Source organism: Thunnus maccoyii, chromosome 18 (genome assembly GCF_910596095.1).
Source record: "Thunnus maccoyii chromosome 18, fThuMac1.1, whole genome shotgun sequence".
Lineage (NCBI taxonomy): Eukaryota > Metazoa > Chordata > Actinopteri > Scombriformes > Scombridae > Thunnus > Thunnus maccoyii.
In genome coordinates, this window is record NC_056550.1 from 3,469,603 (window position 1) to 3,488,171 (window position 18,569).

Here is an 18,569-nt window from a genome sequence, read left to right on the forward strand (position 1 = left end):
TGGGACTTTATGTTCTGGACAAGGCCTATTTCTTGGCCAGGACCAGTAACAGTCTGGAGTTGGTTGCCTGGCAACTGACAAGAAATAGTCCAGCACATAACCTTCTGTAAAACCACAACTTTTCATTTTTATACTTCAGTTTTTGTACTGATTAAAGAAACAAGATATAACATGTTAATTATCAAGCTTTAGAGGTGCTGGTAGCTGTTTCCCCCTGCTTCCAGTTTTTATGCTAAGCTAAGCTAACCAGCTGCTGGCTACATATTTATTCACAAGGTATCAATCTTCTCATCTCACTCTCAGCAAGAAATCGAATAAGTGTATTTCCAAAACTTCTTTAACTAATCCTTTAATGTTTCTTTCACTGCATATGAATGAATGCCCATTTGTAAGTTTTTGTTGTTGTTGAAATAACACAGCAGTGATCTTGCTTATACAATATCTAGTTTCTGGACACTTTTCAATATGCAGCTGTAAACATAAAGGAATAAATATACATATTTTTAAATACATTTTGGAAGTAATTCTGTTATTAGAGTTCTGGGGAAACTGTTAATAAATTATTAACTATTGAAAAATAATCAAATAATGGATTGTGTCTTGTTTTGTCTCTGTCCAAAACGATTTTGTGAACAATTCAGTCAAAGACAAGAGTATTTAACAATCACAGAGGGGAGAGGGAGAATCAATAATCAAAGAGAGAGAAATGAAAGAGGGAATGAGGGGTTAAAGTGAGTAGAAAAGCAAATAAAGTGAATTGACAAAAATAAAATGTTAATAAACATATGACACACACACACACACCCTCACAGAGCATCTGTGCAGTGTCAGGTTTTGGCACACACTCTCCTGTTTTAGTGTAATGGATGGTGGTGTCACACACACCAAGCGCTGGTTAACTTCAACCACTCTGAAAAGCAAGTGTGCGTGTGTGTGTGTGTGTTTGAAAATGCTTTGCACAGGTGTGTGTGTGCTTAAAGATTTATGAAAATCTGCTGAAACTATGTGTGTGTGTGTGTGTGTGTGTGTGTGTGTGTGTGTGTGTGTATGTCATATCCATCCATCACACCTGGCCAGCGCTGATTGCTGACAGGAAGTGCCCATGGCCCTCCTGCTTCCTGATTGGCCAGTCCCTGTGGGCTACCAGCATGCTCTGGGGTCAAATGGTGAGACTCAAAATCAAAAGTATTTGAAATTAAACAGCACATGTGAAAACAATATTTAAGGCTGCTTTGGTGACACTGGGTCAAACTGTTATCACTTGCTGCCACATGGAGGTGCCACTGTGAGAAGACATTAACATATTAAATGAATATAATGAGGCACCAAAATAGTAGACTTGTGGAGGATTTTGTTAGTTTAAATCTTTGGACATTCTTGGACATTCTAGGAGCACACTGAACCCTAAAGTGCTTATGGTTACACATGTATGCTCTCAATAGCAAACAAGTTTCATTTGTCAAGTTTTAAGATCTCCTCCACACATGTTTGAAGACATAACAATACTTTGCTTTGAATAATAATTTGTGTCTGATATTAGTTCAATTACCTTGTCATTATTCTTAAAATATCATTTCTTCCTTCTTCCTCATTCAAAAATCCAGAATCATTGAACATGCAAATATTGTTCATTTCAAAAGTTTAACTGCTGGACACAAGATGTTTCCTCCTGCACCGAAAAGTCCATTCTCAGTGTTTGTGCGCTGGAGGCTTCCACATCACACTTGTTCAAGTTGCATACTGGACCATGATAGGCTTACAAACTGGTTGTGATGTCACAAAATCACACTCATACGTCCACATGTTAACATCACCCTCCACTCAGAAATGTGTTTTTCTTATTGTCATCGGAATTGATTTGTGACATCACAACTAGTTTAAAGGCTAATCATGATCCAGTATGAAACTTACACAAAAGTGATGTGGAAGCCTCCAGTGCACAAACACTTAGAATTGACTTTTTAGTGCAGGAGGAAACATCTTGTGTCCAGCAGTTAAACTTTTGAAATGAACAATATTTGCATATTAATCAATTCTGGATTTTTTTTCAGTGAAGAAGTAGAAGGAGATGGTATTTTTAAGTTTTTAATAAGGTAATTGTACTTTTTTGAGGAAAAACATATGTGACACATATTATTATTCCAAGCACAGAAAAAAACATTTCATTAAATAAATAAAATATTTTTAAATATTGTAAATTTATTTTTGGTTACTGGTCAATACAATTTGTAGAGGTGGGCACTTGTGTGACCATGCTACAGCCTTGATGCATGTTGACTTATCAGACCTGTAACAATATATTTACATATATGGATTTAGATAAGTGTTTACAAAGGGATTTTTTCAAACCAGACAAAGCAGGTCTCTAGAGAGTTTTAACATATATAATATACAATGCACGCTGAAGCATTCTAATAACCTATCAGTAATTCCTAACAAATGTAATTTGATGAGTTGATTGAATGGTCAGATGTACGTTTACTCAATTCATAATTTTAAGCCACAGGACAATAGAATAATCTATGCAAAAGACTTGAACTCATGATTATAAACAATTAGATAATTCAGTCTGGTAACTAGAAATATTTTAGGTAGATTTGACTTGCAAGTTATCTATAATAATAACAGATCTTTTTAGCTACAGTATGAGATTTTATCATGCCAGCATGTAACAAGAACATGTTTAAGGTTTAAGTGAAAGAAAAAAATGTTGCTTTACTTTCTGATCAGAATACATCAAACTGAAAATAGCATGAAACACGGGGCACAAAAGGGTTAATTATTGTGGCAATACACAATATAGTGACTTCCAACACAAAGTGAAAGCATGAAAAATCACGTTCATTATAAACCCACACACATACACACACACACACACACACACACACACACACACACACACACATACATTGACCTGAATCATATTGTGGCCTGAACAAACATATAAATGTATTATTGCATTATACAGCCTGAAGCAATCGTCATTACCATAATAATTCATGGTGGTAATTTTCTGTGTTTTTCTATCAGGTTTCACTGTCAATGTTTCGCTTCTGCAAGAGAGACCACAGACAGAGAAACACACCTTGTAGTCCTCCACTGCATTTATTCTCATTTCCGTCCTGTCCTCTCTCTGCTCTATTATCACTCTTAGTGTCAGGCTCTGTGAACTTTGACCTCTATCTTCCATATAATGCTGAAGGCTCATTTATTAAATTCTTTAAATACTACACCTGAAATTCTGGTTTAATTTACTGAAAGGAAGCTTCCAATTGAAAAGTAGAATAAAATAAGATTTAAAAAATGTTTAATATTAATAGGTGAAGTTGTGCAAAGGAATCTCACAACAATAATATTAATAATAAATGTAAACCATCAAATGTTCTGTTTTATTTCATGGGCTAACTTGCACAGCTGAATTAAAGGACCTGCTGCTTGCTCTGGAAGAAAAAAAATGAAACATGGGATATTATCTTAGGTAACGCAACAAATCCCATTCTTATTCATTCTAATGAGGTATAGACCAAAATCCACTGAATATGCCACCAAATATGGTATATTTGTCACACAATGCACAGTGAGCAATAAGATCATTCTTCATTTAGGCACAACATACTGTAAACTATGTACACTGGAAGCAGTGGCCTACCACCAATAGAGCATACACACTATTGGAGAGCTGAGTATTAGAGATTTAATTCTATAATGTGTTGTCATATTTGATAAATTAACTAACAATTTTACAAGTAATGACTCATCCATAATGGATGGAATTGCTATGGTAAATAGACCTGGGAGGAGAATTTGTACATGGAAAATGACTGAATGTGGTAACTAGAAGCACAGGTGAAGTTCACGCAATATATGATATTACATACTGTAGACATTATCTTATTCCTGTGAGACTAGAATAATAAAACTGATGAAGGATCATCTGTGATGGAAGTACACTATATGGGAATGTTATGTGCATTAGTGAGATCACTCTGGGTCAAAGTTATGGAAGTTGGGTGGATGGTTTGCTTCAGTATTCCCTTTGATCCTCTTTCCCTTCATTAGAGAACAGATATCAAATACCAAACATCAAAATAAGCCTATCAGTTTCAAATCAGTTGTTGTGATTACAGCCTGCAGAATCATTTTTGAAGAATTGGAAAACAGCTATGAAATGTTAGTTATGTATTTTATGTTTAGCTGAAATCGAACACTTATTTTGCATGTCTGTGATTTAAATGCATGTTATTTAATTTCTCTAAAGATATACATAACGTTTGTATTTGCAACAATTAAATTGAATTTATTTAAATACATGTTTTATGTGGTTGCTTTTACACTGAATACATTTGCACATGAAAATACATATTATAGCTCTTCATGTGCCTGATAGACAAAAAACATTACTGTATTATATGATATGATATGATATGATATGTTATGATATGATATGATATGATATGATATGATATGATATGATATGATATGATATGATATGATATGATATGATATGATATGTTATGATATGATATGATATGATATGATATTATATTATATTATATTATATTTAAATCTATGTCCTTAAATGAAGAGTAACATTGAGACAAAGCTGGTCTATTGTTATGCAAATCACATCAGGTGTGTGTGTGTGTGTGTGTGTGTGTGTGTGTGTGTGTGTGTGTGTGTGTGTGTGTGTGTGTGTGTGTGTGTGTGTGCGTGTGCGTGCCTGTGTGTCAGATAGCATGTAATGAATTCATTAGCCAGCATTTATTAACTGGTCATTTGCATAAGGCTACAAAGACAAAGCTGGGGATCCAACAGAGATGTGACTTACATGAAAGAGTGGACCTCAAGTGTGTGTGTGTGTGTGTGTGTGTGTGTGTGTGGATGCTTGCATTATTTTATGCATGCATGGTGGTGTATGTTTGTGTGCATGCATGAGAAACAGAGAGGAGAGAAATCAGGAAAGAGTCCAAGGGGACGAGAAAGAGAGAGAGAGGGAGAGATCTAAATCTCAATCTGCTGTGTGTGGTTTGTGTGTGTGTGAGAGAGAGAGAGAGAGAGAGAGAGAGAGAGAGCATGAGTGCATGCTTGCCCACGAATAATCTGTTGTTTTTCCTTGTATGTAGATGAGTCTGTCCACTATGTGTATATGTGTGTGTTACAGCAGTGGGTGTCTCTGGGCTAATGAATGTATGTGAAAACTTACATCAAACTGAATGTGTGGCTCTTGAGTCGAGTGAAGCATAATAATGGCCTGATTTCACCCTGTAAACAGATTTTTGTGTCCATATTACTGTAAATGAATAAAGACTAGAAAAGAATACAATCCTGGTTGGGTTTAATCTTTAACAATTCATTACATTTTATAATCTTATGTATATTTTTGGGTACAATGTTATTCTGAAATGTGCAACTGTAGCTGTATAGCTCTTTCAGAGTAGAGTATATCTAGTGGAGTAGAGGTATAAAGTAACATAAACTAATAATACTCATGTAAAGTACAAGTACCCCAAAACTGTATTTAAGTAAATGTACTTAGTTACTTTCCACCATTCCCACTTCTTGATTACGCTGCTTAAAGCACTGAAAAATTACATTGAAAAACTAAAAAACAATGTGTCTTCCACCGTCAAGAACCAGCTTTGAAAGTTTGTTAATTCGTCCCAAGTGACTCTAAAATAAAAGAATAAGACAGAGAAACAAAAAGAGGATGCACTGGATGGTGATTTATGTGATGAGAATGAATGGGAAGCTCAAAGACTGATTACAGAAACAATACATCACATCCAAACACTGCAGCAGTCTGATGGAACAGATGGGAAAATATGCATCTCACAATGTCAGTGTCAAACTGGAAGGACGATTTTCTGTTTTACGTTCTTGAGGAGTTTGTTCTCTTCTTGATCATTTCACTCTCCTTGAGGACAACAGATTAAGGGGTTTCACGGATGACAGTAATCTCAGTTTAAAGCAACACTGAGTTCATCATTGAGTGACAAGTGTCAGGACATGAGTATTACAAACCCAAAAGTTGCATAGTGGAGGTGTTTTAATCAGCACATAAGCGCCCTCTGGAGGAGACACTGATTTTCTGAAAGCTCTGAACATTTAAATGCTGAGAGATATGGGTTAGATGAGCATGTCCTTAATAGGGCAATTAGATTCTTTTTAGGACTCAATGGAGATATGGGGTGGGACTCCTCTGAGAGCCAGCATGGTGAGCTTATGGAATAGTCTGCTGTACCTCAGTCAGTCTGCTCTAAAATGTTTAAAGTTAGTCCAAAATACAGCAGCCAGACTTCTAACCAGAACCAGCCATAGATCCCATATTACCCTTGTTCTGGCTTCCCTCCATTGGCTTCCTGTAAAATTCAGAATCAACTACAAGATCCTGCTGATTACCTATAAGGCATGACCATGACATTGCCCCTTGCTACATTTCTGACCTCCTTGTTCTTAATTCCACTTCTCAACCTCTACGATCCTCAAAACTCTCCCCTGCACAAACCGCAAAACAAAAGGCATTTGCAGTCTTAGCCACAACTCTGTGGAATCATCTTCCACAAACTATTAGATCTGCTGAATCTTTGGATTGTTTTAAATGGTGCCTAAAATCCCATTTATATCGGCAAGCCTTTCTATACACCTCCCTTCCTGTTCCCATGTATTGGTTCATTTCAATTTGGTCGGTTTCTCTCCCAGCCATTTTATATTTTACATTGTAAATTACACTATTTTGTTATTATATTTGTTTTAATTTTACATATGTATGTGTTTGTGAAGCACGTTGGAACTGTTTAAACTCTGTTATAGAGATAATGGAAGTTGTTTTGGTATTATTTATATATATATTGGATTCAAACCTTCACTGTTCACCTTATAATTCTTATTAATAATTTTTGTTGATTTTAATAATTGATAATGATCTTTGATAATCATTAATTATTGCTGATAACCAAACCTGCTCTAACCAAGTCCCAACACTAGATAAATACTTAGCCATCTCATACAAATTTAATTCCGTTCAATTCATTTCAATTCAATTCAATACATTATTGCCATTTCAACAAGTTCATTGGAATTTGGTGCTGTGCAGCTCAAAATACATAGAGTACATGCATACACATATAATTTCTTCCACACCCAATAATGATAAAAAGTACACACCTAAGAGGTAAAAGGTAAAGAGAAACAAGAGTAAAATATTCCAACTCCCCATCTTGACCTCAGTCAATACATGCCAACCTAATCACAGACATAGATTAAAAAGGACAGCTGTGTAGTGCAAATATAAAGTGCACAATGCATAGCAGCCAAACCATAGTCATAGACATAAAGACATTAAGTTCACAGCGCATAGTAGCCTGACCACAGACATAGGATTCTAAGGAATGCAGAAAAGCGCAAGTGCAAAATAAAGAGCATATTGCACTTTAAATGGAGGACCCTGAATGGAGGGGGGCACAGGATCGTTAAGAGTTCAACGGGGTATGTACTGTTTTTAAGTCTACTGGTTTTGGTACCAGTGGACCGCCATCTTCTCTCTGATGGAACTAAGTTAAAAAGACTATTTGCTGGGTGAGTGGGGTTGGATATGGGAGTAAAAGATAGAGGACACAAAGAGGAGATTGCAGCCAACTAACCTTGCCACAGTACGCATTATCCTCTTCAACTGTGCCCTGTCCTGTGCTGTTGTATTCCCATACTAGACAGTGATAGAGAACGTCAGAATGCTCTCCACTGCTGCCTTATAGAAGAGCCTCATGGCCCCTTGAGAAACCCTAAACTTATTCAGTTGTCGCAAAGAATGCAATCTCTGGTGACATTTCATGATTATAGTGTCCATATTAATTTAATTTTTCCACAATTTCAACCACTTGCCCATTTATTTCCATGGGCTCGAGCTTGTTCCTATTTTTCCAAAAATCTATTACCATCTCTTTGGTTTTACTTATGTTTAGCTCAAGAACCAACTCATCATTGCCTGAGATCAGACCAGTGATGGTAGTGTCGTCAGCAAATTTCATGATTTTGACAGACTCTGAGTTTGATGTACAGTCTGTTGTGTAGATTCAGTAGAGGAGTGGGGATAACACGGAACCTTGAGGGGCATCTGTGTTCAGAGTTCTGGGTTTGGAGAACATATTCTTACCACTTGTGGTCTATTACATTAAAAGTTCAATATCCAGTGGCATAGACCTTGGTTCTCCCCTGTCATGAGTAATTTGTCAAACAGCTTCCAGGGAAGGATTGTGTCGAGGGCAGTACTATAGTCCACAAACAAGTCCCAGGCATAGGTAGCAGGGCCTTCAAGATGTTGTCATTCAAACCACTGACATTGGGTTTCTAGGGAACTGGTACTATCACAGCAGACTTAAAACAAGATGGAACTTTGCAGGCTGTGAGAGACCAGTTGAAGATGCTAGTAAAGACAGGGGCTAGTTGGTAAGAACGGTACTTCAGGGTAGCCAATGACACTTCGTCTGGTCCAGCAGCTTTCCTACAGTTTTGTTTATGTAACAGGGACCTTACCTCATGCTCCTTGATAATGAAGAGTGGGTCAGTAGAATCTGTGGCTGTGGGGACACTCTGTAGGCTAGCAGATTTTGAGTCGAACCTGCAATAAAATTCATTCAATTGATCCGGGAGGTTGGGATCCTCATCTTGAACGATGTGTTTTGCTATGTGGTTAGTAATCTGGTCTAATCTCTGCCACATCACGCTAAAATCATTGCTATTTGTTTTTCCTCCAGCTTAGCCCTATATTCAGATTTACCTTTATTCACTGTTTTTTCTAGCTCATACTTGGATATTTTACACAGTTCTTCATCTCCAGACTTAGATGCGTCATTTTTCTTAACCCACGGTGATTTAACATCTTTGCTGAACCATGGCTTATTGTTACTGAAGACAGTCATAGATTTTGATGGAATACAGACATTTTCAGCAAAATAAATGTAAGAGATGACAGTGTCTATATACTCATCCAAGTTGTCACAGGTTTCTTTAAAAATGTTCCAATCTGTGGAGTCCAAACAGTCACTTAGCAGTTCTGCTGCCTCAGGGGACCACTGTCCTATTGACCTGGTAGTAGCTTTAATAGTTTTTAGTTTTTGTCTGTACTTGGGAACAAGAAAGATCAAATTATGATCTGACTGTCCAAGGGGGGCTCTTGATAATGCATGATATGCCTGTGGGATGGTGCTGTAGCAATGGTCCAGTATTTCCGCTCTCATATGAACCTTCACTTGTTGCTTGTACCTTGGCAGTGTCTTTCCAAGTTTAATGTGGTTAAAATCTCCCATTAACAAAACCACTGAGTCTGGAAATGAACTCTCCAGGTCTGTAATGTGTGTGGCTAATTTTTGAGCTGCAGCCAAACCAGATGCTTGAGGTGGAGAATAAGCAGCCACTAATATTACAGAGGAGAATTCTCTTGGTAAATAGAAAGGTCTACATTTGATTGAGAGACTCTCAACCTCAGGCGAGCAAAACTTGATAGGCTCTTTGAATCAATACACCACCTTTGATTCATGTAGAAGCATATGTCGCTGCCTCGTTTTTTCATTGATCCTGCTGTCCTGTCGGCTCAGAACAAGGAGAAGTTCTTCTGTTGTAGCGCTGAGGTGGGTACTCTGTGGTCCAACCAGGACTGAAAACATAAACATGAACAGGACTGAAACATAACATGGAGCAGTTGGCATAATCCCTATGTGAATAAAGGAGTTTGTTGGGTTTGTCATCTTGTATGAGTGTGGTGTTTCGGTGTTAGCATTAGTTTCCACTGAGGTCCTTGGCACAAAGTCGCTTGATGAGAAAAACAGTTTAGGTTGTGCATCCTGCAAAGTATCTCTGCAAGTTCAATCCATCCATACTTCAGAAAACAGTCCACATAATCCACTTGTAGACACAAAAAATACATGCACACTGACAAACAGAGCAGCACCAAGTTGCCATAGGACGGCACCATCTTGCCATCTTCAATGCCATAGCTACCTTCAACTCCATAACTCCACTAAATATTTGGTACAAATTGGAAATCAACCTTGTGGTGGAGTAAAACCTTAAAAAGAAATCAGAGTATTCGTTTTTTTAAAAATGTGTTAACAACCCCTTATCTTGGATTATTAATCTTATTTATTATTAATTAATAATCTTGAGGGAGATTAGCATTGGGTTACCTTATGATTACAGAATGCAAGAGGAGACAGAGAATCAAAGACAATACAAAGGGATATGCAAAATGCAGCTAGAGGCAGCAATGGCAAGTTTGCATTAGCCATTAGCAATTAGAGGGATGCCCAGTAGAACTAGGCATGTTTAAAAGTAAACAAAAACAAAATCCTGTCATGAACCTGTTAGGAAATCTGGAAGATAAACCTTTTGAGTAGCCCTGCTAACAGACAAAACTATATACAAAATACAAAACATATGCTACATTTTTTAAATAAATATTGTAATGATAATAGTCCAAAATTATGTGAAAATGCATAGTTTTTGGTCAAATAAGATCAAGTTTTCCACAAAAAAGACCACTGCCGGTATTCTACTGAATACCTTAGCTATGGATAATTATCCTTCTGCTTTTTTTCCAGTAGCCTCAGACTTTTCCTTGGTAGGCTTCTCTTGTTTTCTGTTGGACAATTAATAAGAATGCTTCTTGTTTAGCACCGGCACCAAATTACCGCTTTCTTACTGGCGGCTGTTTGTGATCAATAATGAGACCTAATTAAAGTTTGAATGTCAAATTTCTAACTGTTGCATTTGTTTAATACTATAAATATAGTTTCTATTCACGTGGCTTTTTTGATCCCTGGGAAACTAATGATAATGATATTCCAACTGTTCAGTTAAATGAAATTTGTTATTTGGCATCCAATGACATGCTTTTTTTAATGATATAACACAGAATAATACTCAACATTAATATTCAGAGAAGACAATTTGCCTACATTTTAATTGATGGGGGGCGGTAAGAGACCTGGATAATGGATAGAGGGGCGCTGGCCCAAAAAAGGTTGAGAACCACTGGTTTAGAGCATCTTCCCAAAGTGCCTGAGGCGAGCTGGAATCTCTGGGTCCAACGCAGGGGGTTGGAAAGGGTTAAGACGAATAGGCAGTCTTCACTTTAATCTTCATAATGGAAGCTAAAGAGGACTAATGATACCTTCTCTCTCCTCCTCCCATGCCTCCCTCCATCCCTTTCTCCTTCCCTATCTCCACACCTCCATTCTTAACCCCCTGACCCTCCTCCTTTGCCGTTTCTCTCTCCACCCCCCTCTCTCTCTTTCTCTATTAGCTTCTTATTCCTTTTCTTATTCATCCCTCTGTCTCCATTTGCATCCCTCCATCCCTTCTTTCTCTCCTTGGACACAGCCAGGCGTTACCACAGTGACAAATGGACCCTTACATGCCACACTGTTACCTTGAGTGTGTGTGTGTGTGTGTGTGTGTGTATGCGTGTGTGTGTGTATGTGCGCGTGTGTGTGTGTTTCTGCATGTGTGCGTGTGTGTGTGTGTGCGTGCACGCATGCATGTGACATGGAGGGTGTGGATTTCTAGCTACGCATTGTGTATATGTATGCAGTTGTTTGTGTATCTACGTATATCTATATGGGCCAGTTTGTGTGTGTGTGTGTGTGTGTGTGTGTGTGTGTGTGTGTGTGTGTGTGTGTGTGTGTGAGGGCTGTAGCTCTGTGACAGTGACTGATAGCCAGTCGTGGTAAACGATGCAGAACTTTCTTTAATAGGAGATACAAGAGGTGGTTAAAAATCCTGCCTAATGGAGAAATATGATAGAGGGAGGGAAGGAGGGATATGTGAGAAGATAGAGAAAGAGAGAGAGAGAGCTAATATGGAGAAAGATACATAAGAGAAAAAGGAGTAGAGCGGAAAAGGAAAAGGTGAAGGACGTGTTCTTAAATTAAAACTTGTGTTTGATGCCAGATTATCTCCAAATTGGTACTGTGACATCATGGGCTGGGGCCCATTGAGCTGCAGAGTGAAAAATTTAAACATCGCAGTATAATAGGGCTTTTTACCTTTTTTTGTTGACCACTTGGGGGCAGTGGAAATAACTTGTGAACAAGTCTGTCTTAAAACAGCAGTCAGGTGCTCAAATGAACATTGAAAACATGTTTTTCTTGCTGTAATCATTCCTCCTGTTCATATTGACCAGTAGAAGATCCCTTTATAATGCACTTACAATGCACGTGATGGGGACAAAATCCACAGTCTTCCTCCTGTGCAAAAATGTATTTAAAAGTATATCTGAAGCTAAAATGGAGCTTCAGTGTCCAAATGAGTAAAATCAAGTAGATATTGTCTTTTTAGTGCCAAAGTCCCTCTTTTTCTTACTATACTTCCACCACAGCTCAACAGGGAAACACAAAGAGGGAATTTGATGCTAAAAAGACTGTAAATGTGGCAGACATCCACTTCATATGACTAACTCAGACTGCTGAAGCCTCATATAAGCTTCACATCAACTATTAAATGAATTTTCGCACTAAATGACTGTGTGAACACACTGTGGATTTTGGTCTCCATCACTCACATTGAAAGCACATTTGAAGGAGATCTTTTAATAGCCAGTATGAACAGGAGGAAATAGAGAGAGAGGAAAACTCTGTCATTGTTTATATGGACACCTGACTCTTGTTATAAGACACACTAGAAAAACTGTGAACTTATCCTCTAAGTTAATATGGTGAATGTGTTAGCAAACATTCGCACATCTGGAGTCACATTTGTCTTTTTCTATTCACTTATATTTTGTGAAGGTGTATATCATGGAGGCCACTTCATATGGTGATTAACATTAAGCAGTAGAATAGAGCACAATGCACACAGCGATGAGGGAGCAACATCCCCAGAGTGCCCTTGTAATATGAAGAATATGTCTTATAAAAAGAAGGTACTCATTTACAAGAAGTGGATATACAGAAACAGAACATTATACTGTACTGCACTTCATATGAAATGTTGTTCACATGAAAAGTACTCTTTCACTCCTCCACACATCACTGCATAATGTGGTTGAACCTGTCAGATTATTGTCTGTTACAGAAGTACAAAAATTAGACATGAGGATCAGACAAGCACTTTGTTCAAAGACTTTAGTGACTTTAGTAGGTTTTAGATATTATTATTGTATTATTATACATATTTTTTTTTTATCAATTAGAGCATTGTATTGTTTTCTAATGAAGCAAGGAACATCCTTACATGTGTGACAGCATTTTTCATTTATTGTACCTTACTCAATACTATCTGTGCTTTATTGTCTTTGTATGTATCTGTTCTTACTGTGTACACTGAAGGAACTCAATTTTGTTGTATACTGTAAATTGTATACTGAGTATATGGAGAGAATGTCAATAACCTTGACACTTTTGCTGCAATTTTTATTGGTACACTTTGATACATAACATAACTTGATATAGGCACCACAGACTAATTTTTGTTCATTAAAAGATACAATTTATCTGAGTCTAATTCATTTTTTCACTTATATGTCATTACAGTTTGGGAAACCAAGCTTCTGCAGGTATAGAGGAGTAATGTAGAGGTTTTGACTGGGTTATATGTGCTGTATGTTGTCTAGAAGAAGGTTGTTTGCTTCTTGCAGTTTAGTTTGATTTGACCCAAGATCATATTCTGATCATTACATGTGAGAAAGAGCAAGGCCTAAATTTGCCACCATATTCTTCTTTTATCGTGAAAATGTCAGGATTGGATTGAATACATTTTTTGTAATGTTTTTTGCTAATTTTCTTAAACAACTATACAATAAATGTGGCTCAACAGCAACAGTGTGGGCTGTATACTGTTAATGCATAAATATTGAGACAGTATGAAGTCAGAGGAAGATATGTGTGTCATGCTGTCTCCACATACTGCACATTAAACATGTGAATCTCTTTGTGTGTGTCTGCATGTGTGTATGTTGATGGATAGCCTTCATCACTGGACCCCTCCCCTCAGCCCCTTCAGAAACAAGGGGAGGGATGGATGAGAGGAGAGAGTGGAGGGGTAATACAAGAGGGAGAGACAGACAGGAGGCTGGGAGTTCTTCACTGTTCATACAATGTAGATGAAAACCTCAACAAGTATTGTAAAAGCTGAAAATTTGTACTTCAACCTCAGTCACGGTTGTGTCTCAAATCAAATATGCACTTAGTCAAATTCACGTAATCTGACTTACAAGGTTCAAATACAGACAATACATAAACATGTATCAGCAAATGGGGGCATTCACACATGATGAAATATGTGGTTTCAAGCTGAGACATACTATGAAAACACTACATAAAGTGCTGTACATATTTACTGAAAGCATATAAAAGCTGCTAAAATAAAAAGAGAGAAACATGATAAAAGCACATAGGCTACGGTTAAGAACTTATAAGTTATAAGTCCTCATCCATGCCTCCTGGAAATAAGCTTTTGAAAAAAAATCAAAATTCTTCTCTCATATTTCAAAAAAATGACATCACCACCCATTTGGCTGGGCAGAGGTTCAGTTGTAATCCACTGGAATTGTCTCTAACAACTGTACCCATAATATATATATTTTTTTACTTGCATGCATTTCACCAAAAGCACCACAAGATGGTGATGCTTGACCAAAATGTGCATGAAACAACTCAGCATCAGCTGTACCATGACAGCTAAACTGTGACACTGAAGATATTTGATTTGATTATTTCTTCCTTTTTTTTCTTTTCTTTCTTTCTTTCTTTCTTTCTTTCTTTCTTTCTTTCTTTCTTTCTTTCTTTCTTTCTTCTCATCATCAGACTATTAAATCTGCCGTATTCAATCAGTTTCTCTCAGCATTTGCAGAGGAAGTTGGCATGATTTGAATAGAGATTTGACTATAGTGGTGTGTAGTTTGCAGCAGAGATGAAGGTCACCTAACTGTCACTGATACAGCGGTAGCCTCAGGTGATATACTTTCATATGCCAGAAGGTGTTGTTCTACATAGTGTGGTCTATGTGGGCAAAACAATTCTGAAGGTATTAATACTGTGATACTTTTATGTTTTTTCAAAGGACCGGTTCCAAAAACAGTTTCATCCTCCTTCTTTTTCTTCTTCTCCTACTGATAAACTGTGTGGTTATATGATGGTAGGTGTAATTATTTCAACATATCTGAGATTCCCTGTTCTTAATAATATCAGCTGTGATCAGTATGAGTGAAACCTTATCTGTGATTGCGTGCTCCTTTGTGGGGATATCTGTGAATCCTTTGCTGTGCCACTGCTGTCTGCCTTATTTTAATACAGGAAATCAAACACAAAAGAGCACAGAGCAGCCTATTCTCTCTCTCATGAAAAACAGTTTAATGGCCGCCGGAGAGGTCTGGATAAAGAGATGAGAACATGTGGATTAGGATCACAGCAGTGCTATTGTTCCTGATTTGCATGAGTCACCACTGACAGAAACTGACACATTTTTCTATCAGCATGTTCATCAGCTTTTTGTTGCAGGTAAAAGCCTCCAGCTGAGACTGAATATGAGTTTTAAAGGAGTAGCTGAGCTTCAAAAAGGTACTCTGTTGATTTAGTATTGCACTATCATAAAGTTGCAGGACTCTAAAGAGACATATTTTTCATTTAAATTGTCAAAATTACATATTCATTAATCTGGTATTACTTATTTCAAGTTTCACAGTGCTCCTCACAGCTGTTGCATGTGATGGCAGTCCTCTTCTGTTCTGTTGCAGTTCCATTTACTGTATTTCGAGTTCAGTTCTGTTTTGTTGACCTATTTTAGGGCCTCAGTTTAGTTATAATTAACTTTTGCTTTGGTCTTTGTCAATTTGGTGGTGAATAGAAACCCACCTTTTGTGAAATTGCAAACTTGTGTCCTGTGTAGGAATATGCATCATGTAAGCATATTAATTACTAAAATATAGAAAGTATTGAAACATTTTTGACACAGAGCCCCTCTTCATGCTGGAGCCACTTTAAAGCCCTATCATTAGTTGATTGATTTATTTATTGACTGGGACAGTGTGCAGTTTGAAACATTGAAGATGCACTGCACCAGTTAGCTTGAAGCTAGTTTGCATCTGTAGTCCCCAACAAAAAACATACAACAGCACAACAAGAAACAGTACAAATAAAAAAAAATAAAAAAAACAAAACACACACACACACACACACAGAACACACCATACAAAATACAAAACTACACACAGCACACAGCACATCACACCCACAATGACAATTAGAAGTTGTCAAATTTAAATCAAGACCATAGATGGAGTTTAGACTCAATGGTCACACAGCTGATTAGTCTTTAGTAGATTTTTTCATTTGGCCTTGAATGTATTGATTGAACTACAGTTCTTAATAGCATTGGGTAGGGCATTCCACTGAGTTGTGGCTTTCACAGAGAAAGCTGACTGCCCAAATGCAGTGCAACGAAACGGTATGGTACAATCTTGTATAGATGATATTCTGGAGGATCTAATAGAACTTACTGAGCGAGTGTACACAAAGTCACATAGTGGAGGATGGGCCAAACTGTTTAAAATTTTATAAACAAGGCACAAATTTGAGAATAATCTAAAATTCTCAAAGCTCAGTAAATTGTATTTCTCCAGTACCCTACAGTGATGGAAATACATTGACTTTTTGTCCAGAGTTTTAAGAGTTTGTTTATATAAGGACTCAAGAGGTCTTATGGCTGTTTCTCCACCCCCCAACATGTGATGCAATAAGACATATGGGAAAGAATCATAGCATGCATAAATATCTTGGCTGCGTCCAAAGAGAGACAGTTTCTAATATGTCTAAAATTTGCTAAGTTGTACTTTATGGTTTTAACCGTTTTTTTTTTAACCTGTTTCTTAAAGTTCAAATTTGGATCCAGTGTCACACCAAGATACTTAAAATCAATAACTATGTCAGTTTTTTCACCTTTGATGAAAATATCAGCATTAGGAGGTTGTACCATAGTCTTAGAGAAAAACATACCCTTTGTCTTGTTTATATTTATACTCAGACATGATTGATCAAGCCAATGTGTGCAGCAGCTAACTCAGATGTTTTTGCATGTGTGTACACAATGGTGTCATCTGCATACAGATGTCATAATCCAGATTGTGCTTTAGTGGTGCATATTACCACAGTTTACCTGGGATCTTTGGAGCTGCTCACATATTAATGCATCAGTAATAATAATAATCCATATATATACTGCCATTAATACTGACAGGAGCCATCCTGCCGCATAATGAGTTTATTTTTGATATTTGAGCAACATTTTCCTCATAATATTTATACTAATGTAACATTTTGAATGCAGGACTTTTACTTGTATTTTTTCCACAGTTGCATAGTTTAATGTATCAAATGACAATGTGTAATATCAGAGGTATCGCTTGTAGTGATGAACCTACAGAGAATTATTAGCAACTCTGCAGCTCCCTTCAGCCTTACAGAGCTTTATAGCAAGTTTCAGCTCATTGTTTAGCTGTCTGGCTGCAACTTTACTGTTTTGGTTCACTCTCAGCGCTCTCACAGTGTGGTTTTCAGCAGCAGCAGCTGTTTTCAGAGAAAAAGCTAAAAACCCAATGTATTCTACCTGCTCAGCAAGAAACAGCAAACAGACACAGTTAGCTGTAGACTAGCTGGTGAACATAGTGGAGCATTTAGCAGCAAAAGAGCTAGATATTTCCCCCAGGAGTTGGTAGAGAGCAAAAACAGATCTAAAAGAGAGTGAATATTGGACTTACATTCACCAGGTGGACAGAAACACGATTTCAAATGAATGATAATGTTGCTCCTTAACTGCTGGATGTGGAAATGAGTAACTGTTTGCTAAGAAAACAAGACAACTTAAAGGTGATGATATGTCAGTGTTGTGTTCACAACTTGTTTTGGCTGCCCAAAAGTGGAGGTTTAGGTAAAAGGTCTGAGTACTTCCCTCACCACAGACAGGGCTGCAATCCAAACATCAACATAAATAGTTGATATCAAACTTCAAATTTTGCCATGGCAATTAAACAGCAGGCTTCTACACAACCTCACAAGAACTTCAAAGAAATTAGCCTTTAGAGCAGTGACAGGACATCACATGCCATGCAGGGCCAAGAGTCAGCAGCTTTCTGACATCAGGTGATTTCTTGTATTAGTTCCTACTCTCTGGTTGAAGATACACTAATTCGCAAATCATCTCTTATTATAAAGTTGCAACCTGGCTGCCCTCCACATTTCATGATTAACTCTCACTGATGTAAGAGCACAGAGTTCAGTTTTGTTCAGACCTATTACATATTTGTTCCAGATCTGCCCTAAAGTGATGGTTCCACTGGGGTTTGAACCCAGGACCTTCTGCGTGTAAAGCAGACATGATAACCGCTACACTATGGAACCTGTGCAGAATGATGGTATACTGGGAATTGGATTGAAAAGGTTTTTGATTTTAAAACCTGTAATACAGTTTCTTGAAGAAAACAAGAAATAAAACAAAATTCAAAAGCATGGTTTTAAGATTGTTTTATTCGGTTCAGCGTTTACCTGTATGACATGAAGATAAATACAAATGACCACACAGGCACT

The 18,569-nt window shown here is 37.3% G+C and overlaps 1 non-coding gene across 1 annotated transcript; it reads right to left on the reverse strand.

Moving 5' to 3' along the window:
- Positions 1-18,310: 18,310 nt before the first annotated feature.
- Positions 18,311-18,383, reverse strand: trnav-uac. The gene has a single exon. It is a non-coding gene; the product is annotated as a tRNA-Val (tRNA).
- Positions 18,384-18,569: the final 186 nt, after the last annotated feature.